This window comes from Humulus lupulus, chromosome 7 (assembly GCF_963169125.1).
Source record: "Humulus lupulus chromosome 7, drHumLupu1.1, whole genome shotgun sequence".
NCBI classification, from domain to species: domain Eukaryota; kingdom Viridiplantae; phylum Streptophyta; class Magnoliopsida; order Rosales; family Cannabaceae; genus Humulus; species Humulus lupulus.
In genome coordinates, this window is record NC_084799.1 from 158,784,473 (window position 1) to 158,812,005 (window position 27,533).

At 36.5% G+C, this 27,533-nt stretch overlaps 1 long non-coding RNA gene across 2 annotated transcripts; it reads left to right on the top strand.

The window, feature by feature from the left end:
- Positions 1-621: 621 nt before the first annotated feature.
- Positions 622-25,886, top strand: LOC133789972 (uncharacterized). Of its 2 annotated transcripts, XR_009873820.1 has the most exons (3): positions 622-712; positions 5,107-5,220; positions 25,603-25,886. It is a non-coding gene; the product is annotated as an uncharacterized LOC133789972 (long non-coding RNA). The 2 variants fall into 2 exon arrangements; XR_009873819.1 differs by lacking the exon at positions 622-712 and having other exon boundaries at positions 5,001-5,220.
- Positions 25,887-27,533: the final 1,647 nt, after the last annotated feature.

Genomic DNA, 27,533 nt, shown 5'->3' on the forward strand with positions numbered 1-27,533 from the left:
GATTAATCTCATGTCAGAATATAGTTATTAATAATATGTTTTAAAGTTCTATTTTTGTGTATCTTAAGTTGCTTTATATGTACCAGAATTTTGAAAGTTGTACAGTTAGTTTTCCATCTGTTTTATTACCAAAAAAATGCATACTAGTCCAATTCGGTAAACTTTTAAAAAGGGAACAATTAGTCTATAATGCATGGACTATTCCAGTTACAAATCTATCAAAGGGACTAAAGCGCTGAATTTTGTTTTTGATTTAACAAGGATGCCATTTTACCCAATCAAATTAAGTGAAAACTAATTGACAGTTTTAGTAGCCATAGGCCTATCCTAGATGATACATTAGACTAAATTTTGTGGCTCAGTTGTTGGATTCTTGAAGTATAATAATCTTCTCGGTAAATTTTCATATCAGTATTGTGATTCATATGGCCTTTTTCTACTATGAGTCTAGTTATTTCTCACTGCAACTAATCATTCGAGGATAGGTTGGATATACATAATCAGTTTTGAGTTCTATAATTTGATGGCACTCTTATTTATTTGTTTATTTATTTATATTTGTGGCACTCTTTTAGGTCTTGTCTTAAAAAACATCTTTATTTTCTTCTTTCATTATTGTCTCTAATGTTTTTTGCAGCCACATGTTGACTTTGGATTAAAAGTACTTGGTGCAAATGCTATGTCCATTCCTGGCCTATATGGGTTTGTCCAGGTAGAGTACTCGTTTAAGTTTCGTTGATTGAGGCTTAGTTGAATAAACACATAAATACATGCATCCATCTTATAGACAAACATAATTTTCTGAGAGTACATATTAATCCTAATATAGTAACTAAATGAATATTGCTTGCAGTTTTTACTTATCTTTTTTTATTATTCAGAGATGTTTCATTCTATTCCTTAATACTATTTCTTTTATTATGTTGGCTAGACACCACTCTACTCCATGGCCAAAACCAGCCCCAAGGGCTTGACAATCTCTTTATTGATTCTAAGTTTCAATCTGTTGAACAATGGAGTCTAGCTCCAAGCTTCTCTCATAACAGTAGTACAAGATATCTCTACGCTCTCTAAAACTCACTCTCAATATTACAATGTATGTAAAAACTGAATTGGATTAAATGATAGAATAGGAGCCTTATATATATACATGTGATGTAAGTGACTGAAATCCCCTCCAAGGCCCGAGCACCAACTGTCATAACTGAATTTACAAAATTCAGTTATGATGTCCAATAATAGCCAAGTTGACCTTGAGCATTTGACCAACACTTAACATATACTACACTTAACACAAACACAAACACATATGTGGTTCGAATGAGTGTTGGCTAGACACAACTCTACTCCACGGCCAAAACCAACCCCAAGGGCTTGTTAATCTCTTTTTTTATTATAAGTTTCAATCTGTAAAAAGACAGTGGTTGTCAAATATGATATGTCATATATTGAATTGAGGCAGAAAGGAGCATAGACTTTTTAGTATAAGGTTATCAATATTGAGTGTTGTTTTGGTTTGCTCATATAGTATCTAATTCTGGTAGAGGAACTTGAAAAATAGATAGTTTTTGTTGTGCCAAGTATATCAGGAAGAACACCACGAAACAGAAGCTTTAATCAAGATACAAATTTAAAGACCAAAAAAATTGATCAAACAAATAACAGTAAAACAAAGAATAACAAAATAACAGGAAACAACACACCAGAATTTACTTGGTTCGAACTAGAGAAAAATTTCTACTAGTCTACATCCAAGGGGTAGTCACTATTATTGATTCTTTCTTATACAATTCTCTTTACAACCTTTACAACACTCTTATCTCAGTTTTTGGCATTTTGTAATTACAATGGTTTTTTATACTTTTTTCAAATCACTGTCTCCATTTCAGCTTTAAAGTCATCAGATTGTCTAGCAGCATCACTCTCTATCAAGGTAATGCATTTTTTTTATGGTTTGGCTTCTTGTTTTTGTTCTGCTACTGGTCTTTGGTTTGGAGGTCGAGTGATATCCATCTTTTAATGAGCTTTCTTTGAGTTAGCTGGTTTAATTAAATTAATGATTTGTACTATTGTGCTTCTCTTACATTGATTAATATACAATTTTCTTGACTTTTTCCTACGTATTTGGTATGGTGCTTGCTTTTTTATTTCCTATGTTTGTTTTTTCTTGTGCATTTCTAGGGTCCAGTACATTAGTTTTAGTAGTTTTATTTGTTTTCTTTTTGGTGTGTTTCATTTTCTTATCTGAGTAATGGCCCTTGAGCTTATGTTGTGTTGTATTCTACTTTGTTTTTATGAATTAAGTGTGTGGCCTTTGTCTAGGAAAACACCATTTTAAATTAAAAAAAAAATCCAACACAACTGTTTCAAAAGTGCACTAATCTATCGAGTCCATGTGCCTAAGATGATGCCATTTGCAAGTTTCTTCTCTTTTTCCACTTGCTGCCCCTGTTTTGCATTATGAGTGAAATCTATAGAAAAACAAATAAAGGGGTTTATTTAAGCAAAAGATGGCAGAGATATCTAATTGGTGCATTGTGTAACTATCAGATTTTTCTTGGTTTTATTTTCTGATGGAATTTACAGTTGCTGATAGATTTTTGGGACCAAGGACTAGTTCTTTCGTTAATCTTTGAAGATGCTTCATTTTTCATCTTTTATATTCGATGATAATGCATAACAAAATTTACATGTTTAATAAACGTGTGACAGTATACACACACACACATGTATCACATAGTTTTGACTAGTGGTCATCATTCTAAACAGTTTCTTCATTTATCCTTGTTCACTTCATGAAGACCTTAAAATAATAATACAAACAGATAAGTATTTATCTTAGTTTTCCATTTTCTTCTTTTGAAGTTTTCAATGTATCATTTATGAACTGCAGATCATCTTGGGTTGGAATTTGGTATTTTATCACATTAGTTATACTAATCTACTACTATCATGGTCTACCATCTCTATATGATGATCAAATGGATCAAAATGCCAGCAGTGGGGTGAGCTTTTGCTTCTATTTTTTTTCGTTTGCATTTTTTCTTGTTTTGAAATTGGAAAAGTCAGGAACACGAGTTGAATAGTTTCTCTTTTTTTTTTTTTCTCTAGTATGGATTTTGGAGTATGGAAAGAAAACAGCAAAAACACTTACAACAAATGGGACGGGGTTGCTCGTAGCACAACACAGGTACTCCTGTCTTGTAACTATAACCAAATTTAATTGTTTTATCAGCAAAACCTCAATTTGATTCTTGTCATGACAATGAAATGATGTTTCCTGGGATCAGTAAAATAGTGCATGGACCAGTTTTTTTTTCTCAGCTTTCATGGTGCCTAAATTGAACTCATTAAAGAGAGTTAGGCAAGAGCTTTATTTATATAGAGAATGAGTAGTACAGAGGGGGTAGTTATGAAACTAACTACCATATAACAAACTCTTTAGCAGACAAACTAACATAACTAAATAATATTAACAACTAGTGCTTTTAGAAGTGAATCATGTCTTGTTAACAGAATGATTTTTCAACTGGTTATAGGTCTTTCCCAAAGCTTGGACAACAATTTTGATTTCTCTAGACAATAGTGGCATGTGGAACCTTCGAACAGACAATCTAAACTCGTGGTATCTAGGCCAGGAAACGTACATTAGTGTTGTAAACTCTGAGTTTGTGAGAAGAATTGCAGAAGCAGCAGAAAGTAAGTTCAATTCAATTTCTTTTTCTAGTTTTAGATATGCAACACGCATTTTATAGATTTTTCCTCTTTTTTATTTCTATTTAATGTGATAAACATTTCCAAGTCTATACTTACTTTACATTTATTCAATAAGACCAAATAAGAAAAGAAGAAGAAAGAAAAAAGTCTACTGTTCTTAAAGATTATAAAAATCTGAAATCATCAATTGCTGAAGTCTACATATTTTATATTTATTGCACTCTTTGTTTCAAGGATTGAATCATGAAACTATACATATAATGAATTATGTTTGTGTAAAAATTATTTATATCAATATACAATTAATTTCAGTCACATATTTTTACAAGTGTTTTGAATCATATTCAGATTGAAAAGAGAGAATAAAAAAGATAAGTGAAGGGACTAAACTACAAGTTGCAATCAACATGAATTAGAAATTAGAAATACCACAAAAAATAGGACAATAAAATTTTTACATTATGAAAAGAAAAATATCCGCGTATAGTCTAGCCAAAAGAGAAAAAATTTCTTCATAAATGGCTTATTTAGTCCTATTATAATCGTGCCATTGGTTTCTGTTGTGGGTCTTGGCCTATTTGCAAGGGGATTCCCACTTGTAATGTCCAAAAAACTCTGTTACTTTAGCTTTTTTTATAAGCTAAAGCTATTACATTTTGCTTTGATTTTCCCTAAAAAAGATGTGATTTTTACCTGTATTTTGGGGATAACAGAAGTGTTTGTACATTAGTAACAAGGTTTTAGTTGCTGGAATAGTCTGGTGGCCATATATTTTCCCAATGTCCCCACTCAAGGGCCTTAAAAATAGAAAGAGGTCTTAGATCACTATTGGGTTCCATGACTAATGAGTTAATTGAGTAATCAAGATAATGATTTAGACAAAAGATTTGTTTTTTTTTTAATCAACTGGGGCTCACTTTTGTGCTGTATGTTAGTATTTGATGTTGAATTGGTCCACCGTTAAGAGTGCAAGTTCTTACTGTATGTCCTGAAACAAGTTCTAGCTAGTGATAAATCATAGTTATGATTAGACTGAGATTGGCTATAGTGTATGCTTAGATTCAGGACATACTGCCTGGAAATTTGGTACCTAATAGACTTTGGAGTCCTATGCCCCAGTTGGTGCTTATATTGGAAATCTAGTACTGGTTGGATAAAATGGGATTATTGGCTACACATAGGGTTAGGGACTTAATGGGATGCAACAGACTTATTTTTTTCTTTGGTCCCCTTTCTAAAATAGTTTGGTTTTAGTTGTTTGCAAATAGTTTTATTCTTTATGTTTCATGATTTCTTTTTGTTTCCTTGATTAATTCTTTTGTTTTTGCCTAAACTCATGGTTGATTCCCTTTTGATGTGTTGCACATGCAATTTCACCAATTTTGCTAGAAATATCCGCTGCCAGAAGTGCAAAGGTGAGGGACCAAAGAAGTCAGGAGGAAGTGATATTGAAATGAAGAAAGGTGATTGGAATTATCCAAAGTGGGTCAATTTTTCTCAAAAGTAACCTGGGATTGATCTTTGTGATTTTATTTTCAATTTCTATTGATTGGTCGATGACATATACATAAAGTATTGCATTTTTTTGTTGATTTTATGATGATCTTTCGAAGTTCTTCTTTCATGTTGTTTCTTCAATTTCTTCTATTACTGATTCCACAGTATACTTCAATACTTTTTTTTTCAAGTATTGTTCCAATATATGTATATATGAGTTTCCATGTTTTATTGGCTTCTTCTATCGTATATACTACTAGTATGTGGCCATCATTATTTTGTCTATATGTTTGAATCACCAAAATACATGTTTTTCTCAGCAAGGGTGTAAAGCATGGGTATCTCTCTCTCTCTCTATTTATATATCTACTTTCACTACTCTCTTCCTCACCAAAAAAAAAAACGAATTTGATTTGTTGATTTGTGTCTTTTAATTTTAGTCTTTACTGGTCTATTTGGCATGAGACTATATAGAAACCAAAAATCTCTTTTCAGAGTGCTTGGATGAGATTTTGAAAGTATTTTATTTGTTTGGATGGTTTTTCTAAGTAAGTAGGTTCTGCTTGGATGAGATTTTGAAAGTATAATATCTCTCAGGTGTCCTTTTTCATTTCCCTTTATACCATATTTTTTCTTTCTATCTGTTTTCCATTTTGGTGATTTACCATAAAAATTTTTTTAGCTTGGTAGATCTGTTCTCTTATATGAAACTGAAAGATTAGCAAGAGAATTTTATCTATTGGTAGATCTGTTAGCAAAAAAATTAGCTTGGTAGATCTATTCATATATGTTCTCTTATTGTGATTACATGGGTTTTCAGACCTGAAATAGTAGATAACCTCTCTTTCTTGTTCTGTTGCATACATACACACCACTTCAAGATCACACTTTCTGATTAAGCACAAAACTCATAACACAATAAATATGGTTACTAAAACAGATATGAAAAATCAAACATGTAGATTTGTTTTACATACTAATTTCCTTCCTCTTCTTAACAAAAGATTTGTGTTTGTCAAACATTTTGATAAGGCATTTCATATTTTTTTTGGTTATGAATTCTCATTTTAGCTCACAGATTCAAGAAACACCACACAAGAGACATTATAAGTTCATAGTTCAAAGCTTCAAGCATTGAAGAATATATTTTTCTTCTTATTATTCTCAGTTTTCATCTCCACCACGACATCATTTTCTTTGCTCTTTTAACTGTTAACTGAAATATATTCAATAGGACCCTATTAATAACCACTATTCTCTGCTATGATTATTTGTGTGTGTGGTGCACAATGTTTTAGTACTGTTGTAAAAGCAGCCAAGAACAGATGACACTGCATCTGTTTTTGTTTTGTTTTGGAAAAGTTTGCTTAATCACTCCAAATGCATAATGAGTTTCTTAAGAAAAAGCTATCAAGTCCTTAAGTTCTATAAATAGTAGCAATTACTTCCTTATTATTTATTTTTTCACAATGACAGATCATAAGGTTTGATATCCTGTTTTCCTCCAAAGTCTTTTGGTACTTGCATATAATGCATGTCATCGGAAGTTGAGTTCTTGTTTATTTTTGCTTTAAAAGCTGCAGTTGGAACTTTAATCAGTTTAGGCAATAAAAATAGATCATTTTGATTTCTTGATAGACACAACACCATGCTATATCTACTTTCCTTGCGGAATGGCTGGACTTAAGATGATGCTTGCATTCATGAAGGCATTGTTGGATGATATTTTATATTGGGGAAGATGTTTTCAACAGCATGACATGCTTAAATTTTAATTTTTCTTGATTTATGTTGATAAAGAGTGAATTTATAATAATTTAGGATCAAAATATTGTGAATTTATTATTTTTTATGTGGTGTCCTCTTTTGAAAATAATTTCCATAGCATTTTTCTTGAAGTAATTTGTGATGTTAGATAATAACAATAAAATATTTCTTAGTTTATTTTGCAGATGTGACAAGCGAAATAGAAAATGATACTTAATTTTGAAAGCTTTGTGCTGGGCAGCTGTAGAATATTTTGTGCTGAAAGTAGTAACTTTTCAATATGTTGAATATTTAAGACTACTTGAATACTTAAAGAACATTTTGTTGTTGATGACAGTGTTGAATGTTTTAAACTAATTTGTGGATTGTTAATACAATGTTGAATGTTTTTACTTTTTGTTATTTGAAAATCAAGTTCATTTGATGATGCTAGTATATATTAGAAAGCTAATTTTAATTATATAAAAAAAATTAAAATATAATAGAATAAATTAGTGTTATATAAATGAATATATAATGAGAATTTAAACTTATCTAAATATTAAAATAATACAAAAATTGTGTTATAATATCTATTACAATAACACCTTTGATGTAAAGAATTTTGTTATGGAAACTTCATTATATAACACAAATAATGTGTTATAGTAAAGTGTAGTATAACACAAATTTATAAGTATTGAAATGTGTTATATAATCGACTATAAATAATATAATTAAATACTTATCTATTTATTAAAATAACACAGAAAGTGTGTTATCGTTGACAATATAATAACACATCTGTATAACAATGATAAAGTGCTATGCCAAGTACCCTGACCTATGATAACATAGTCGGTCTTAACACATCAAAAAGTGTTATGGCATGTTTTGATAACACATTTTTGGTGTTATTAAAAGCATTTTTTCTTGTAGTGTTTTTATGTCGCTAGGGGCTCATAGTTGCTTAGCTAGCAAACCTCAATGTATTTTGAGGCTTATAGTTGCTTAGCTAGCAAACCCCAATTATTTTATGTTGATAGGGACTCATAGTTGCTTAGCTAGCCAACCTCAATATATTTTGAGGCTTATAGTTGCTTAGCTAGCGAACCCCAATGTTTACCATGGACATGGGTTAGAGTTGTGATATATGTGTTAGTATATGTTTATGTTTTATGTTATATGATTGATTAGTAGATTTTCCTTGCTGGGCATTAGGCTCCCTCCTTTATTTTTAGTGTGATGCAGGAAAATAGATACGTAAGCGGAAGGATTCTTGGAAGGTTGGCATGTGTGTTGAGGCTGAATGGAATGGATGGGCTGCGTGTCGATTCAAGGACGACATTATTTTTAGTCTTTTAAATTGTGTTTTTATGTATTTTCCGCATTTATTTTTGTAAACAATTTCATTTAATTTAAAGTTATGTTTTATTTTAAAACAATGGGATCCCATATTGCACATTGGTGTATTTCGAATATTTACTTTGGAGTTTTTAATAAAGTTGCGAATATTTCTTATGTATGTTCTCTTCAAAGTAGTAGGTATGTCTAGTAGTTTTAATGGTCCAAGGTCTTAGAAATAGTTGGGTCATTACAGTTGGAATCAGAGCAACAGTCCATATCCATGAAGTTCTCCTTCATACACACGCTCAAGCTCCGAATCTAACTGCCAATGTAAGTGTTTATGTTATAGTTATTATGTTTTATTTATAGTTATTATGTTTATGTGTTATAGTTTATTTCTTGATTTATTATCTTTGCATTTTTTATTGTACTTAGTGAAAACTTTTTTCCAAATGAATATCATTGTTATTTTTGAATGACATGTATGAGTTTGATTTTTTCTACAGTCATAATAAATAATAAATATAATAAATAATGATCAAGTTCGGTAAGGGTGGATACAAATCAATGGACCGGGTTCTAAATTGAGAGTTAGGGGGCAATAGTAGTGGGAACGGTTTTACTAATCCCAGCCCTCCCTCAATATGGTTAACTTTGGAACAACGACGAGTTTTGAGCCTGAGAATTAAGTCACATAGGATGATTAGAAACAGACTTAGTAAATTATAAAGATGGCTTAGTTTTCTATGTTTAGAAACACACCATAATTATAAAGAAGGCTTATATAATTATTTTCATAAGAAGTCATAATTAATAGGTTCGAGTTATGTTTTCTTAGATGAAGTTTTTCCTTAGAGCCTATTAGGGTAAGTTCTAACATGTTCTCGACTATTAGAACTTTTGCTAAAGATATCGCTCAGAAGGTCTGCACACACGAATGTCAATGCCTCCAACGTCGCTCCTTAGACTAATGAAGCCCCTCCAGTTCACAGAAGAGAAGCGCGTACTACCACTACTGCTGCTAATCAAAGTGCGCCGCCGCCGGTTGACATCACCGCAGAAATTGTTTGACTACGACAACAAGTAGAAGAGCTGCTACAACAACAACAACAACAGACTCAGCTGCAGCTTTAGCCAAGCAACAATAATAGGCAGAAGAGAAGGCATCTTGATGATAAGCAGGACAATGGTGACAAAAGAATGCAAGCAAGTGATAGGCCGGGTTATGTAGAGTACCCGCAATGCTCTAAGTGCCAAAAGAAACATCCTGGTGAATGTCGTGCAAATACCAAGGAATGCTACATTTGTTGCCAGGAAAATCATCGGAAGAAGGAATGTCCATAGCTCAAGCCAGAGGAGAAAAGGGACAGCAAGATGGTTCCTATCAAAGTCTTTGCCTTAACCCAGGGAGAAGCCCCTGCTAGTAATAAAGTGGTCACAGGTTAGATTCCTATCCTTGATAGTATATGTTCTAGTATTAATTGATTCGGGAACAACATTCTCGTATATCTCGTTAGGAATGATAGAGAAATTAGACAAACCTTGTAGAACTAGGTTTGTGACATAGTTTCCTTCGGGTGAAGTAGTCCTATCATCACGGATAGTACGGGGCGTACTGATCAAAATTGAGGACGTAGAATTAGAAGGAGACATGATATAGTTGGAGATCAAATAATTCGATGTAATACTGGGCATGGATTGGCTAGCAAGGCATGGCGCAACCATCGACTGTAGACGTAAGCAAGTGATGTTTGAGACTCCTGACGGTCAGAAACTATGCTATATGGAAAAAAATTTAGGACTACGTACACTGCTTATTTAATCTCTCAAAGCTCAGAGGATGAAAGGAAAAGGATGTCACGCATTCTTAGCCAACGTCACGGATGTGGTAAAGGAAACACCACTAAAGGTTGGAGACGTTCACATTATAAAGGAATTCCTAGAGGTATTTCCTGACGACTACTAGGATTGCTACCGACACGGGAGATAGACTTCACAATCAAACTAGTACTGGGCATCGAGCCTATTTCAAAGGCACCATACTGGATGGCACCGACCGAACTCAAGGAGTTAAAGACGCAGCTACAAGAACTCTTAGACTTGGGTTTCATTAGACCAAGCCATTCGCCATGGGGAGCACCAGTTTGATTTGTGAGGAAGAAGGACAAAAGTATGCAGATGTGCATAGATTGCAATGAGCTGTATAAGGTGACAATTAAGGATAAGTGATCGCTACCCCGAATTGACGACTTGTTTGATCAACTTTGAGAGGCCACTGTGTTTTCAAAGATTGATCTACGGTCCGGGTATCACCAGCTCAAGGTATGGGAAGATGATATTCCCAAGATGACTTTTAGAACTCGTTATGGACATTACGAGTTTCTAGTTATGTCTTTTGGTCTTACCAACGCTCCAGCCACATTCATGGATTTAATGAATAGGGTCTTTTGGACAAATTCGTCGTAGTATTCGTCGACGATATCTTGTTGTACTCAAAGGACGAAGCTGAGCACGAGGAACATTTAGGGATGACCTTGTTACTTTATGCCATGTTTACAAAATGCGAATTTTGGCTTTTGCAAGTAGCATTCCTCGGGCACATATTATCCAAAGAAGGACTTGCTGTAGACCCATCTAAGATAGAGGCTGTGAAGGATTGGCAAAGACCTAAGAATGTGTCCGAGGTAAGAAGTTTTCTGGGACTAGCAGGTTATTACAAGAGGTTTGTAGAGGGATTTTCTAAGATAGCCACTCCACTCACCAACCTGACCCAGAAACAACAAAGGTTCAACTGGACGAATAAGTATGAAGAGAGCTTCCAGTTGCTTAAGGATAAGCTATGCTCAGCACCAGTACTTTGTGTACCGACACCCAACGACGAGTATGTAGTCTACTGTGATGCATCAAAGCAAGGATTGGGTTGTGTGCTGATGCAGAATGACAAGGTGATAGCCTACGCCTCAAGGTAGTTGAAGGAATACGAGCAACGCTATCCAACACATGATATGGAGTTGGCAGCGGTGGTCTTTGCATTAAAAATCTGGCGCCATTATCTTTTTGGAGAACGGTGTGAGATTTATACGAACCACAAAAGCTTAAAGTATTTCTTCACTCAAAAGGAGCTTAACATGAGGCAGCGCATGTGGTTAGAACTAGTGAAGGATTATGACTGTGAAATCCTATACCACCCGGGAAAGGCAAATGTAGTTGTTGATGCGCTAAGTAGGAAGAGTTATGGAAGTTTAGCAGTGTTAGCTGGAATAGAAAAGCCGCTACAGCAGGAGCTGATCAATGCCGGAATAGAAGTAGTCATTGTAAATTGGCTAACTTGTCCATCCAGGCAAGTCTGTTAGAAGATATATGGATCGGGCAAGGGCATGATTACACATTAGTAGCACATGTGGATGTAGTTAAAGATGGCAAGGCCATGCATTTCTCAATATCAGGATAGGGGTACTTGAGATATAAGCATCGGTTATGTGTGCCGAATGATCAAGGGATTAAGATGAAGATTTTAGAAGAAGCGCACAATACCCCATACTCAGTTCACTCAAGGTCAACCAAGATGAATCATGATCTTAAGACAATGTATTGGTGGCCAGGAATGAAGAAAGATGTAGCGGAGTATGTGTCTAAATGGTTAGTATGTCAGCAAGTGAAAGCAGAACATCAGCAGTCTATAGGCTTATTGCAGCCACTTAGTATTCCAGAATGGAAATGGGATGACATTGCTATGGATTTCGTGATGGGATTTCCACGAACAAATAAGCAGCACGACTTGGCTTCGGTAGTAATAGATAGACTAACCAAGTCAGCTCATTTCTTGCTTGTTAATACTACATACACAATAGATCAGTACGCAGACATTTATGTTCAGGAGATAGTAGGACTGCATGGAATCCCTAAGACTATAGTGTCCGATAGAGGATCATGGAGTAAGTATTTGTCCCTGATAGAATTCTCCTACAACAATAGCTACCAGTCAACGATCAGGATGGCACCTTATGAGTTACTCTATGGAAGGAGGTGTCGATTGCTGTTAATTGGGATGAAGTAGGAGAAAGGAAACTTCTTGGACCCGAAGCTGTTAGAGAAGCTCAAGATGTAGTAGCGCTGATTAGAAAACGTATGCTCGCTGCTCAGAGCCGTCAGAAAAATTATGTGGATGCCAAGCGGCATGTTGTGGAATTCAAAGTCGGAGATCAAGTATTCTTAAAGATATCTCCTATGAAAGGTGTGAAGCGGATTGGGAAGAAAGGCAAGCTTAGTCCCCGGTTTATAGGTCCTTTTGAGATATTGGACAAGGTGGGAACAATTGCATATAGATTAGCCCTACCGCCTGCTTTAGCAGATAGTCATAATGTATTTCACATCTTGATGTTGCGTAGACATGTATCAGGCCCATCTCACCTCCTTAAGTATGATACAATAGCACTTCAGAAAGACTTGAGTTACAAGGAATGTCTGGTTAGCATCCTAGATAGAAGGATGAAAGAATTACGGTCTAAGAGTTTTCTGATAGTCAAGGTCCTATGGAGTAATAGTCTGAACGGGAGGCAACGTGGAAGTTGGAGGAAGACATGTTAGCCAGTATCCAGAATTGTTTGATAAGTAAATTTCAGGGACGAAATTCTTTTTAGTGGGGGAGAATTGTAGAGTTCCAGAATATGTACTTAACTAGCTAGATAGTAGTAGTAGTAGTAGTAGTAGTAGTAGTAGTAGTAGTAGTAGTAGTAGTAGTAGTTAGTATTAGTTTGTAGTATGTTAGATTTCGTGGATTTTGGTTCATGTCGGGACTTAGTTGGAAACTCGTAGCAACAGTTATGAATTTTATAAGTTTAATCTATAGTAATAACATAAGGTTTAATTTTTATTTTAGTAGTTATAGTAAAGGTTTATGATATTAGTAGTCTTGTTTGTGGAAAAGGGGGTGATTTCATAAGAATAAATTAATTATGATATTATTAAAAAGTGTTATGGGTCGAGCCGACATAAAGCCCAAAGCCCAATAAGATTTTGGGCTTAGTAAATTTGAAATCAGCCTAGGGAATTAGAATTTGTTATTTTATGGTTAGTTAAGATATTTGTGGATTAGGTTGTTATTTAGATAATTAAAAAGATTTTTCGTAACTTTAGGGTACTGTAACTTCCGACCTATTTTTGACCCAGTTATATTATGAATTTCAAAAAATTGTATGTTTCTAGAAAGTTGTACATAATTGAATTTGCTTTCTAACGGTATAAAGATGGTCTAAATCGGAATCCTACAGCTCATGTTATGTTGATTTTACTACATGTGAGTTTAGAGTTACAAGATTTAGGAAGTTAGAAGTTAGGATTCTATTTTATTTAAATTTAAATTTGGATTATAGTTAGAATGAAATTAAGTATTTTTTTTAAATAAAAGAATGTTCTAGAAACTCTAGAACTTTTCAGAACCACTAAGAGCATGACACTTGTCATAATCATGTTTATTTAAGGATTCAAGTATTTTTTTTAATAGGATAGTTTCACTCCTCAAACTCTATAAATAGGACCTAGTGCTCAGCCTTTTTCTTCATTCTTCAAGTACTTGATCAGAGCCTCCAAGGTGCTAGTGTTAGTATAGAGTTACAAGATCAACCAAGGTATTCCTATTCCTTAAGTTCAGTAGTTTAGTAGTTTAGAGTTACAAGATACACTTGGGTTTGGGATAAAAGCTTTATCATTCTAAGCTTTCTAAACACTTGGGAAGTGAGATATAGTGTGATTTCGGTGCTGAGGTTTAGATCAATCTATAAGATCAACCAAGGTATTCCTATTCCTTAAGTTCAGTTCTTTATAATCCTTTACTTTTCTTTAGTTTCTTTTATTCAGATCCTAACTCTTGTTTATGATTCTTGATTAGGTATTTAAGTTCTTGAAACTTAAGGTCCTTCTTGGTAAGTTTCTTCTTGATGGTTTAGTTTTCATATTCATCTCTATTCTTAGAGATTCTCACCTTTTTCTACTGTTGGTTTATAGGAGTTTTCTAATTCCGTTCTTGTTCTCAAATATCCCGGCTTTGGTAAGGAAAACAGGATACTTTTTATATGCTTATATGTTATGATATGTTTATGTTATAATATGTTATGTTATGTTATGATATGTTATGATATATATGAATACGTCTTGTAGTCTTTGGGGCTCATTGTTGCTTAGCTAGCAAACCTCAATTTATTTTGAGGCTTATAGTTGCTTAGCTAGCAAACCCCAATGTTTTTATGTTGCTAGGGGCTCAGAGTTGCTTAGCTAGCAAACCTCAATGTATTTTGAGGCTTATAGTGGCTTAGCTAGCAAACCACAATGTTTTTATGTTGCTAGGGGCTCATAGTTGTTTAGCTAGCAAACATCAATATATTTTCAAGCTTATAGTTGCTTAGCTAGCAAACCCCAATGTTTACCATGGACATGTGTAACGCCCGGGATAACCAAGACCGCTACACTGTGTGTTTGAAATAGTGCAAGACTTTCTAATCAAGTCATTTGAATCAAAATGTGTCACTAATGACATAAACAAGTTATGTTAAAAAGAATTTTGGTTATAAACAATTAAATTTTACTAAAATACATGTTTGATACATGGGATGCCAAAACAGGGTTAAATATCGTAAATACAAAATTCTCACTAACAAATAGACAACCAAGCCACTATAATGGCAAAATTTACGATTTAGGTTCCCGTCCCTGTACAATCCCTCGACCATGGTGGCCGAGCAGCTGACAATGTACACCTCGCCCCTAGAGCTCTCCAACCCATGGCCAACTAGCATTACCTGCACGATGTAGCACCCATGAGCCAAGGCCCAGCAAGAGAACATAACATCATAATAGTAATAGAAGCTAAACAGTTCGTTGAGCATAATCCAAATAATTACAAGGCATTAATCAGTTAGCAGTAAATCACAAAATACACTCAAGGCAGCACACTGGTCAACAACTAATAATTCAACACCATATACTCATCAAGTCATACACCATAATCAACAATAGAACCTGTGTCAAGCAATAACTAGGGTTAATGCCCGCAGGCCGCACCCTCTGTTTAATTCACTGTCTTTGGCTCGCTTAGGCCAAGCCCAGTGACATACCCACTGACTCTAGCCAGCTTAACCGAGCTCAGTGATTAATAAGCTGTCCTCGGATACCAGTGTCCGAGCCGCGCCATGTGCACAAGTATTGATTTCGGCACCCAGAATTTCCACCATTTCCAAACTCTAAACCTTACCCAAAATCATCCCAAAGCTCCCTATTTCAATATCAATCATTCCCAACACTTTTAAGACAACTTTAACAGCATAATTCAACAGGAAACCCAACCTAAAACTCATTGCAATCCATGTTTCAATCTCTAAAACTCAAGAACTTCAAACACTAAAACCAATCATACAAAACTCAAATTTAAGCTTCTAAATCATAAATTAAAGTTTACCTCTTACCTTGAACCCCTGATCTAAGCAGAATCCCAGCTAGTTCCCAAGTTTCTAGCCTCAATTCAACCTTAAACATCAAAATTACAATTATCTTACTACTCAGAAAAAACCAGAGTTTCTAACCTCAAAACACAGTTTGATTCTCACCTTGGCTTTGATTAAATGTTCCTTGGGAAATCCTTGAGCTAAGCTTTTAAATCCCCCCTGAAACCCTCTAAGATCCCAGCCCAAATCCTCCAAATTTCCTTTGTTTTCCTTGTGTTTTTCCTAGTTTCCTTGAGAGAGAAAAAGAGTCGGTCTAATCTTCTTTTTGCACTAGCTTCTGTTTTAACTAGGTCTATTCTTTATCCCGTTAAGTCAATCCCGAGGCTCAGGGTGCCGGAAATGTCCCCGAGGGCAAAATGGTAAAATTCCCCAATATTCCCACCTAGCCTTCCTAACCTCAAATATATCTCCATATATTTATTTTCATAACCCGATAGTCTAAATAACTACCCGATATCTATAAAACCCCTGTCTTATCCAAAGTCAGCTATTAAGCCCCGTTGTGACTTTCCTGCTACTTGCTCTCTAGGATCGCCTCGTGCCGAAAGCTACAAACACGCACATATATACATATATATATATATCTACCTATCCACATAATAATGTGGTCTCAATAATTTATCACACACAATCACGTTTATGCCTTAACGGGCCAAAATTATGATTAAGCCTTTACTAGCCAGACAAGGCCCGCCCGCTTATCCAGTAACCATATTCATACTTTCTTACCATTACTTCTCTTAACCTCCAATTATGCCATCCCGGCACACTAATCAAGGCCCTTAAAGCTTATTAGTAATTTTGGGTCGTTACAACTATTCCCTCCTTATAATAATTTCATCCTCGAAATTTACTTGAACTCATCAGATTGTATACCTCATACCTCTTACTATAATAATAATTTTTTTTCAGATGGTCTAACGCCTTTACTCTTAATCTTCAGGAATACCCATACGTGAGTACAATCTTGTTCCACAAGATCTTGTCTGATAACTATATTTTCTTTAACTTTTACTTGCACATTAGATCAGCTGAAACTTTAGAGTCTGTCAGTTCACAACGATTACTTCATTGATTTATCCTCAATGCCAGAAATACTTATGAATCATCACCCTTACCAGGGTGAGACCAGCTTATAGGCCCTCGGCCCAATCCTTAGTACGACCTTAGAATTCCTGTCGAATCGGAAGTCAGAACTCCCCTTTTTTTCAAACTATCATACTCTTCCTTGCTGCATAACTTGGAGAGATATAGATCTCTCATCCTGGAACTCTGTACCTCAAAGTTAACAATTTGCAAGTTCTTATATCTTTTCAAGAATTACACTGTCCTTAGCGTCTCAAGTGTTCACACACTTAGCACCTAATCCTTTAACATAACTGTTAAGCCCTTAGATTGCTATCCAATCTGCAATCAATCAGTAATTCCATATTCCCACTCTGTTTTCTTCACTCTCTGGTCCCTTTCCATAGCTTAGAAACTATAAGGTCTCAACTCAACATTACCAATGCTCTATTTCATTACTAATTTGTACAAACCAAATTATGGTCCATTTCTATAATCCGCCTCCTAATCAATTTACCTCTCAATATCTAAGTACACAGAATTCTGTCCCCAATTCAATTGTTTCGGTACAACATACCTTAGGGAATGAAACGATATCCATTTAAAATTCCCTCCTACACACCAAAATCTCATCAGATCACTCATCCAATCCTCGTACCCTAACACGTAATACCTTGATAGGGTTCTTCCCCATTCCCACAAAACCATTACCCTGGATTCCATTATCCAAAGAATACGTATATGTTCATCACCACACACTAGTACTATACCCATCTCAATCGTTACCTTGCCCACTCCATTGTAATCTGTGGTGTCCTTTTTAACTGACACGTACCTTTCAGGTAAGAGATCCACCTCCAATTAAATCCCCTCCTCGTATAGTCGAGAACTTCTAACATCAACCATCCATCTTCTACGTTCCATTGAATTTTAGTCTCAAGATTATCTTTCTTACCGATGAACAAACACTCAAGTACCTTACACTATGCATAAACTGTCAATTTAACATTCCATGTGTACCCACCATGTTCCCATTCTTTTACCTCCCGTGAGGCTCGATCCATCCTTGCGTTAGTCTGAGCCTAGGTGTGCCCCAACTCGAGGTGTACCCCACAGTTTTATTTCTTTATCAGAAGTTCACTTCTTTATGCTACTCTTCCATATCCAATCACAACACGTGTATTCCTGCATCACCAAGTGCTAATCAATTCTTACCCTCTCTTCTGCACTTTTATTTGACACTATCCATTCAGTCTAACTTCAAGTTTACTGCTCCTCCAATCTCTGATGTAGCTATCTGCGAAGATACTTATGTGATAGATGACACACTCGCCAGTCTTGTTGCACTTCCTGCTCTTAAGACGTTCTTCAACAGCTTCTTTGTGGCTTCAGATCAAATCTCCTCACACCTGTCCCTTTTTCTTGTGGCTTCTTTTCTTGTAGCACTATTCTGAATACCCCTGGCAAAACCAATCTGATACTTCCTAGAACCTTACCTGTGACCCTGCTTCCTCAGTACTAACACCATCAGTATAGTAGTCATTTGCTTTCAACTTCTATCTAGGATTAGTCCAATACATCGCTCGCGAACCTGAAGGGGACTTGTCCACACCGTTCTTATATTTTCCTGCTTGAAGAACTTACCTGTGTTGTTGTAGCTTGAACCAATCTAGAACCTTTGTTACCAACTCCTCACTCCCTACTCGGTACAAATAAATATTCTTGAAATGTCTCTTTCCTTGATCTCCAGCTGGTAATAACCAGGTCGTAGATCAACTCCTGGAGACATTGTCCCATCTTGTACTCGACGTAAAACTTTTCATTCTTAACTGACGATGCTAACAATCCCCACAGTATGATGCTCTGCCTATTCCAAGGTCAAATTTCTTCAATTGCTTCAGTAATTCTTTCTGTCAACCAGTACCGTCTTCCACAACATTCCTGATACCAAATCTACCTGTAGTCCGACCTTGTAATACCCCCAATCTTTCCTTATATACTCATATAAATTTCCCACTGGTCAACTCAGTTTCCATTTAGTCTAATTAAAATACTCCAGATGATATCCCCTACAATCCATGGTTGTCTCTTAACAGATTCACTTTCACTCTGACTCATGTTGAGGCTTTCTTATGATGAACTCTATTGTTCTCACTACGAATGTAACGCCCTGGATAGCCAAGACTGCTACACTGTGTGTTTGTAAAGGTGTGAGACTTGCTAATCAAGTCGTTTAATAAAAACGTGTCATTAGTTAAAATGTTCTAGGGCTAAAAGACATTTTGGCCTCAAAAGACACATTTTATAAATTATAAACAATTTACAGAAGGGATCCCCAAAAGCACAATGTTTAAAAGATGGTTTACAAAATTCAACAGTTAAGAGTAAACATTAGCCATACTAAGGCAAAATACAACGTTTTGGTTCTCTCGTCCCTGTAATTTCCTCAACTATGGTGGCTGAGAGGACTGACATGTACATTCACCCTGCAGAGCTCTCCAATCAGGGTTGATCAATCTTTCCCTTGCCTTTACCTGCACCACGCAGCACCCGTGAGCCAAGGCCCAGCAAGAAAACATCATATACAACACAATCAATGATAACAGACAGTTAGTTCATTAAGCATGTATTCTTATCCAATAATCCACGTTAGTACCACTCAGCATATTTTTAGAATCATGGATGTAATCAAAAACTTATAACATTCATATCACATAATAGTCAATACCACATTCAATTCACACAATAACTAGGGCCGACACCTTAGGCCGCACCCTCTGTTTAACCCATTGACTCTGGCCCGCTTAAACCGAGCTCAGTGCATAATAAGCTGTCCTCGGATACCAGTGTCTGAGCTGCGCCATTTGCGCAAGTTAACCGTGGCACGCTGGTTCACTAATTAGCTTGCATGGCATAATACCATCTATTCAAGCATACACAATAGGGAACTCTTAGTCCCATCACATATATTCAACCAGGTGTAGTTTTCTTACCTTTGCCTTCTAGATGTACTAGCTACGGGCAATACTCCTTGAGCGCGATCCGATCCCCGAGTCCTAGCTTAGCACCTAGTCACAACCATGATGACGGATACCATTAACAATCTTAAATGAGTTTTTAAACCAAGTTCTAGTCCCCGGAACATTGAACTTCACAAAATATGGTAAAAGATCCAATTCCGAGCACCCTAGGTTAAATTCCCAAGCCTAAAATGTCAAAATCCCTTAAGGGCCCCGGCATAGGCCACAGCATGGCCCCAAACAGAGCCCTCGTAAGGCACAAAAATAGGCAAGGGTCGTGGCATTGCTTAGACCATGCTGCAGCTCGTCCTCCTTCCTCAGCATGCATCAACTTCGAATGGCCGCGGCTCACCAAGAACTATGCCGCGGCCCGACAATTCGAACCCAGAAAAACCCACCATTTTCAACCTCTAAACCTCACTTTTGGCCATCCCAAAGCTCCCAACTCAAAACCAATTAATAACAACATCATTAGAATGATTTAAAAAACACAATTCCACCAAACATCCAGCCTAACACTCACCAAAATCCCAATTCCAATTTCTGAGATTTCAAACCTAAAAACTCAAAACCAGCCACGAAAATACTAAAATTCAACCATCAAACTTTGAATTGAAACTTACCTCAGCTATAGAATCGTTCCTCCAAGAATCCCCTAACCTATCTTCAAAGTTTCAAGCCTCAAACTCCACCTTGAATATCAAAATCACAACTATTAAAAACTCAGCCATTTTTCTTAAAGTTCCTAACCACAGAACGAAAATCAATGCTTACCTTGGCTCTAATTCAACCCTTGATTAGTTCCTTGAGCTAATCCTCTAGCTTAGCCCTTCAATTCCACCAAGTTTCAGTTATTTCCCCTTGAAAATCAGGGTTTTTCCTTTGCTATGAGAGAGAAGGAGAGAAAGGTCGGTTTAAACTTGCGTCTACTATTTTCTAACATATTCCTTAAGTTATCAGACTAATCCCAAAGCTTGGGGTACCAGAAACGTCCCCGAGAGCAAAATAGTAAAATTCCCCAGTATTCCCGCTTAAAGATCCTAACCCCAAATATATCCCCAATTATTTATTTTCATAACCCGATAGTCTAAATCACTACTCGATACCTAAAATATCCATGACTTGTCCAAAGTCAATCATAATGCCCCGTTGTGACTTTTTCCGCTGTCTAGCCCTAGGATCGCCCTAAGTCGCCGGCTGCAGATTTATCCACATAATAATGTGGTTCTCACATATATCACATACATATATTTCACATCATCACATAATATCATCAATTATCATAAGCTCACTATTAATCATGTAATTACGCATTTAAATCAACAAAATTCATTCTAATCCCAATTATGCCCTCCTGGCACACTAATCAAGGACCTTAAGCCTTATTAGTGATTTTGGGTCGTTACAACGAACTTCTTGATTACTTGTATCCCAATTCATCTGCCAGAAGTTTCTAGTTCCCCCTCTACAAATGCTACTATCTTCAGCTTCTCGCATAGCACCCTTGAGGCAAACTCTCTATGTCTAACTCTCTCTCGGAACATTCTCAACACTGAATTCTCCCAGCTCGTTACATGACTAAAACATAAACTATCCAGTGAAATACCCATCTTTGTGGAACCAGCCTCGAACTTTGAATGTAACGAGGCATTCTAGTCTTCCGTTCCCTCACCATGGGAAATCCATCCTAACATATCGAATTATTTCATATAGAAGTTGTGCCCTCACCCGTCATCCTCTCAGGTGGCGTCCTCTTCCTCAGGTGCATACCAAATAACCTTCCTGGTTCCCATCACCATCTTGACAACTACCTTTTCAATCAGGCTCCTTTCCTATCACAAATTAGGTGCCTTAGCACTGTCTGGGGTTCTTCTACCTCAATAATCGAGAATCTGTCCTTACTGAATTCTACCAATAGAAGTACTATCTTTCGCATCCCTTGCCCTGCAGCCCTCATGCTCTATACCTCATTCCACAGATCTCAAATAACATGGCTCTCTCCGCTACTCAAATACAACCAAATCTAATACATTGGAGCGGCCCTGTCACCCTGAACCATTCCAGAATTTAACCTTTACATGGGTCATTATTCCCCAACTACCATCGCTTGTATAAATCTCCACAGTGAAGTATCCAACTCCTAACACTCATTATCACATGCTGTCATTGTCTTATCCTTTCAAATCAAGCTCGTAGATTAATTAATTTCCGCAGCTCAAACTGTGTCCTTATAACTTCTTTTGTCAAATCCCCATTGGAGTTCTTTCCAATCCATCACGCCAGTAACTCAATCTAAACACCATTTTCTAGCATCCTCCTGCCAAAAGTACTTAGCACATTCCCTTAGTTATGACCTCTCACCTCTATATAACCAAGAATGGAGTTAGCTTTGCCCATCCACTAAACAATTCCTAGGCGAACCCAAACTTTCCTCTTCAGCCAGAGGATAACGCCTTTTAGGCCTTCCATTTTATATCCTTTATCTGTCTATATCCTTATACTGAACCAACACCATTTACTCATATGCTAGCGGACATCTCTACGACTTTCTGGGTAGATGGAGGTTTCCAACCCCAATTATCATCTGCAACCCTCCTGTGTTACGATGCCAGGTCTACTTAACCATCCTGAATACAAACAATCTGAGTTCATCCGCCACTGCTGACAAAACTTCTCAACTCCGAGGTTCACATTCCAAACCAAACCACACCCAGGTCCAAGTAATCACAATATTCACACACACACAGAACATAATAGACATTAATTCACATTTCTACACACTTAGCTATCAAATTTATTGCTGCCATGTTTATTCACACCTTCTCATGATTCCTATAAATCGATAGACAAGCATAACATATAAATTCAACTTGGGCAATCACCCACAAGCAATCAATATAGAAACCATTGTCTAAGTACTCATTCACATGCAACAACAATGCTGATCAGCACGCCTCCATCTCATCATGAAATACTAGTCAAGGGCCAGGCCCTATCGGTTCTCATGCTCCCTATGGTCATACAACATAAAACATTCATACTTCGATCAAAAACTTAAGCATACCCTCTCATATATTCAATTGTAGAACCCTGAGTCGAGCCTGTCTTTAGCGGCGAGTGTACATGTCCAGCCTATCTCCAGGAACCCTTAAACGTAGGTTGCTCTAATACCAAGTTGTAACGCCCTGGATAACCAAGACCGCTACACTATGTGTTTGAAATAGTGCAAGACTTTCTAATCAAGTCATTTGAATCAAAATGTGTAACTAACGACATAAACAAGTTAGGTTAAAAATAATTTTGGTTATAAACAATTAAATTTTACTAAAATACATGTTTGATACATGGGATGCCAAAACAGGGTTTAAATATCGTAAATACAAAATTCTCGCTAACAAATAGATAACCAAGCCACTCTAATGGAAAAATTTACGATTTAGGTTCCCATATCTGTACAATCCCTCAACTGTGGTGGCCGAGTAGCTGACAATGTACACCTCGCCCCTAGAGCTCTCCAACCCATGGCCAACTAGCATTACCTACACCATGTAGCACCCGTGAGCCAAGGCCCAGCAAGAGAACAAAACATCATAACATAACAGTAATAGCAGTTAAACAGTTCATTGAGCATAATCCAAATAATTACAAGGTATTAATCAGTTACCAGCAAATCACAAAATACACTCAAGGCAACACACTAGTCAACAACTAATAATTCAACACCAGATACTCATCAAGTCATACACCATAATCAACAATAGAACCTGTGTCAAGCAATAACTAGGGTTAATGCCCGCAGGCCGCACCCTCTGTTTAATTCACTGTCTTTGGCTTGCTTTGGCCAAGCCCAGTGACATACCCACTGACTCCGGCCAGCTTAACCGAGCTAAGTGATTAATAAGTAGTCCTCGGATACGAGTGTCCGAGCCACGCCATGTATGCAAGTATTGATTTCAGCACCCTTAGGCCGCTTATCACATGTCCCAAATGCATAATACCACCTCGTGACATTCATATAATTATAGGGAACTCTTAGTCCCAACATATGCACATAGAAACACAATCAAATATAGGGAACACTTAGTCCCATCCTATTCACCTACATAGGTGCAGTTTTCTAACCTTAATTCCAAGTGCTTTAATTAAGAAGGACGACCCCTGAGCACGATCCCTTTCCAAGCCCTAGCTTATCACCTAGTCACAACCAAGATAATGCGTTCCATTAATATTGAAATAAAGATCGCCGGGTATAACACTAACTTTCGGGACATCAAATTCCACCAAGCATGGCGGGGAATTCGTTCGTGAGCACTCTAGGCTAGATTCCCGAGCTGAAAAACCCAAATGTTCAAGTACACACCTAAGGGCTGCGACCCTTGAAGCCTAGTCGCGGCCCTGCCCTAAAACAGAACCAAGGCAACCCCTGAAAGAAGACACGCGCCGCGACCCTTCCCCTCGAGCCCAGAATTTCCACCATTTCCAACCTCTAAACCTTACCCAAAATCATCCCAAATCTCCCTATTTCAATAACAATCATTCCCAACACATTTAAGACAACTTTAACTGCATAATTCAACAGGAAACCCAACCTAAAACTCATTGCAATCCATGTTTCAATCTCTGAAACTCAAGAACTTCAAACACTAAAACCAACCATACAAAACTCAAATTTAAGCTTCTAAATCATAAATTAAAGTTTACCTCTTCAGCTGAACCCCTGATCTAAGCAGAATCCCAGCTCGTTCCCAAGTTTCTAGCCTCAATTCAACCTTAAACATCAAAATTACAAATATCTTACTACTCAGAAAAACTTAGAGTTTCTAACCTCAAAACACAGTTTGATTCTCACCTTGGCTTTGATTAAATGTTCCTTGGGAAATCCTTGAGCTAAGCTTTTAAATCCCCACTAAAACCCTCTGAGATCCCAGCCCAAATCCACCAAATTTCCTCTGTTTTCCTTGTGTTTTTCCTAGTTTCCTTGAGAGAGAAGAGGGAGAGAGAAAAAGAGTCGGTCTAATCTTCCTTTTCCACTAGCTTCTGTTTTAACTAGGTCTATCTTTTATCCTGTTAAGTCAATCCCGAGGCTCGGGGTGCCGGAAACTTCCCCGAGGGCAAAATGGTAAAATTCCCCAATATTCCCACCTAGACTTCCTAACCTCAAATATATCTCCATATATTTATTTTCATAACCCGATAGTCTAAATAACAACCCAATATCTATAAAACCCCTGTCTTATCCAAAGTCAGCTATTAAGCCCCGTTGTGACTTTCCTGCTATTTGCTCTCTAGGATTGCCTCGTGCCGAAAGCTACAAACACGCACATATATACATATATATATCTACCTATCCACATAATAATGTGGTCTCAAAAATTTATCACACACAATCACATTTATGCCCTAACGGGCCAAAAGTACGATTAAGCCCTTACCAGCCAAACAGGGCCCTCCCGCTTATCCAGTAAACATATTCATACTTTCTTACCATTACTTCTCTTAACCTCCAATTATGCCCTCCCGACACACTAATCAAGGCCCTTAAACCTTATTAGTAATTTTGGGTCGTTACAACATGGGTTAGAGTTGTGATATATGTTTTATAGTATACGTTTTATAGTATATGTTTTGATATAGTCTTATGTTTATATTTTTTGTTATATGATTGATTAGTATATTTTCCTTGCTGGGCATTAGCCTCACTCCTTTATTTTTAGTGTGATGCAGGAAAATAGATACGGAGGCAGAAGGATTCTTGGAAGCTTGGCATGTGTGTTGAGGCTGAATGGAATTGATGGGTTGCGTGTCGATTCGAGGACGACGTTATTTTTAGTCTTTTAAAGTATGTTTTTATGTATTTTCCGCATTTAGTTTTGTAAACAATTTAATTTAATTTAAAGTTATGTTTTATTTTAAAACAATGGGATCCCATATCGCACATTTATGTGTTTTGAATATTTACTTTGGAGTTTTTAATAAAGTTACGGATACTTCTTATGTATGTTCTCTTCAAAGTAGTAGCTATATCTAGTAGTTTTAATGGTCCAAGGTCTTAGAAATAGTTGGGTCATTAAAATATTTATTCCAAAAATTATATAAATATTATTTCAAAAATAAATATTAGTTAACTCAAAATTAACCTTATCTTAATTTATCACTTTGAATAATTCTTACAATAAGATAATATTTAACTCCCGTTCATATTCATCGAAACACTGATTAATATTAATTTCAACTAATATAAAGTTTTTTAAATAAAAACTAATTAGTCAAATAAATAAATAATTGCACATAATTGTCACATATCCCTGAAAACTTATTTCCTATTCAATTTAGTCTTTTTTCTCCATTATTCTTGCCTGTGACATCTTTTGTAACGCCCCGGGTAGCCAAGACCGTTACACTTTGTATTTATAAAGGTGCAGGACTCGCTAATCAAGTTATTTAGTTAAAAATGCGTCAATGACATCACTAATGAACTAGGGTTAAAAGGTTTTGGTCATAAAATATACCTTTCATATAATTAAACGTTTTGTACAAGGGATCCCAAAAGAAACAGTGTTTGAAAATCAATTGACAAAATTTCTAGAGTACAAACAACCACTAGCCACTCTAAGGGTAAAACATACATTTATGGTCCTCCTGTTCCTGTTTTCTCCTCAACTGTGGCGGCCGAGCAGCTGATCATGTACATTCTGCCTTCAGAGCTCTCTGATTCAAGGTTGATCAAGCTTACCCTTGCCTTAATCTGCACCACGTAGCACCCGTGAGCCATGGCCCAGCAAAAAAACATAACATTGCAGCACAAACAATGATAACAATTGAATAACCCTTAAAGCATGTTCATACACTTAGCATACCACATTAATCACATAGTCCATAGACGTAACTGGAGAATCAACAAACCAACACTCAGCTATTCAGCATGACAAATCCATCAACCAATAATAATAATCAAATCACATGATAATCAGGGTCAACGCCCTTAGGTCGCACCCTCTGTTTACCCCACTAACTCTGGTCCACTTCAACCGAGCTTAGTGAATAATAAGCTGTCCTCAGTCACCAGTGGCTGAGCCGCGCATTGTGCACCAATGTAAACTCCGACACTCTTTGGCCATTTGCTTGTTATTAACATGGCATAATACGATCCTTCATAAAGAACACAAAACAGGGAACCCTTAGTCCCATTATAAATTTCCAATCGGGTGCAGTTTTCTTACCTTTAATTTCCAAGTGTACAGATGACGAGGGATGCCTCTTGAGCACGATCTGTTTCTCAAGCCCTAGCTTATACCTTCACTGAAGACTCAATCTTCCAAGCAATTAGTGAGCTAACTCCCAAGTCTTTAGCTTCAATTCAACCTCAGTTCCTCGTTAGATCACTTAGCTTCTACTGAATTAATCTTCCAAATCCTCTACTCAATTCTCTGAGTTTCACCCTAGTTCCTTTAGTTTTTCTGTAGTTTTCCTTGAGAGAGAAAAATAGGAACAGAGAAGGGTTGATTCTTGGTGTTTCTACAACCTTCTACGTTTTACTTAGTCTATATTTAATCAATTAAGTCAATCCCGAGGCTCGAGGTACCGAAAACGTCCCCGAGGGCAAAATGGTAAATTTCCCCAGTATTCCCATCTAAGCTTCCTAACC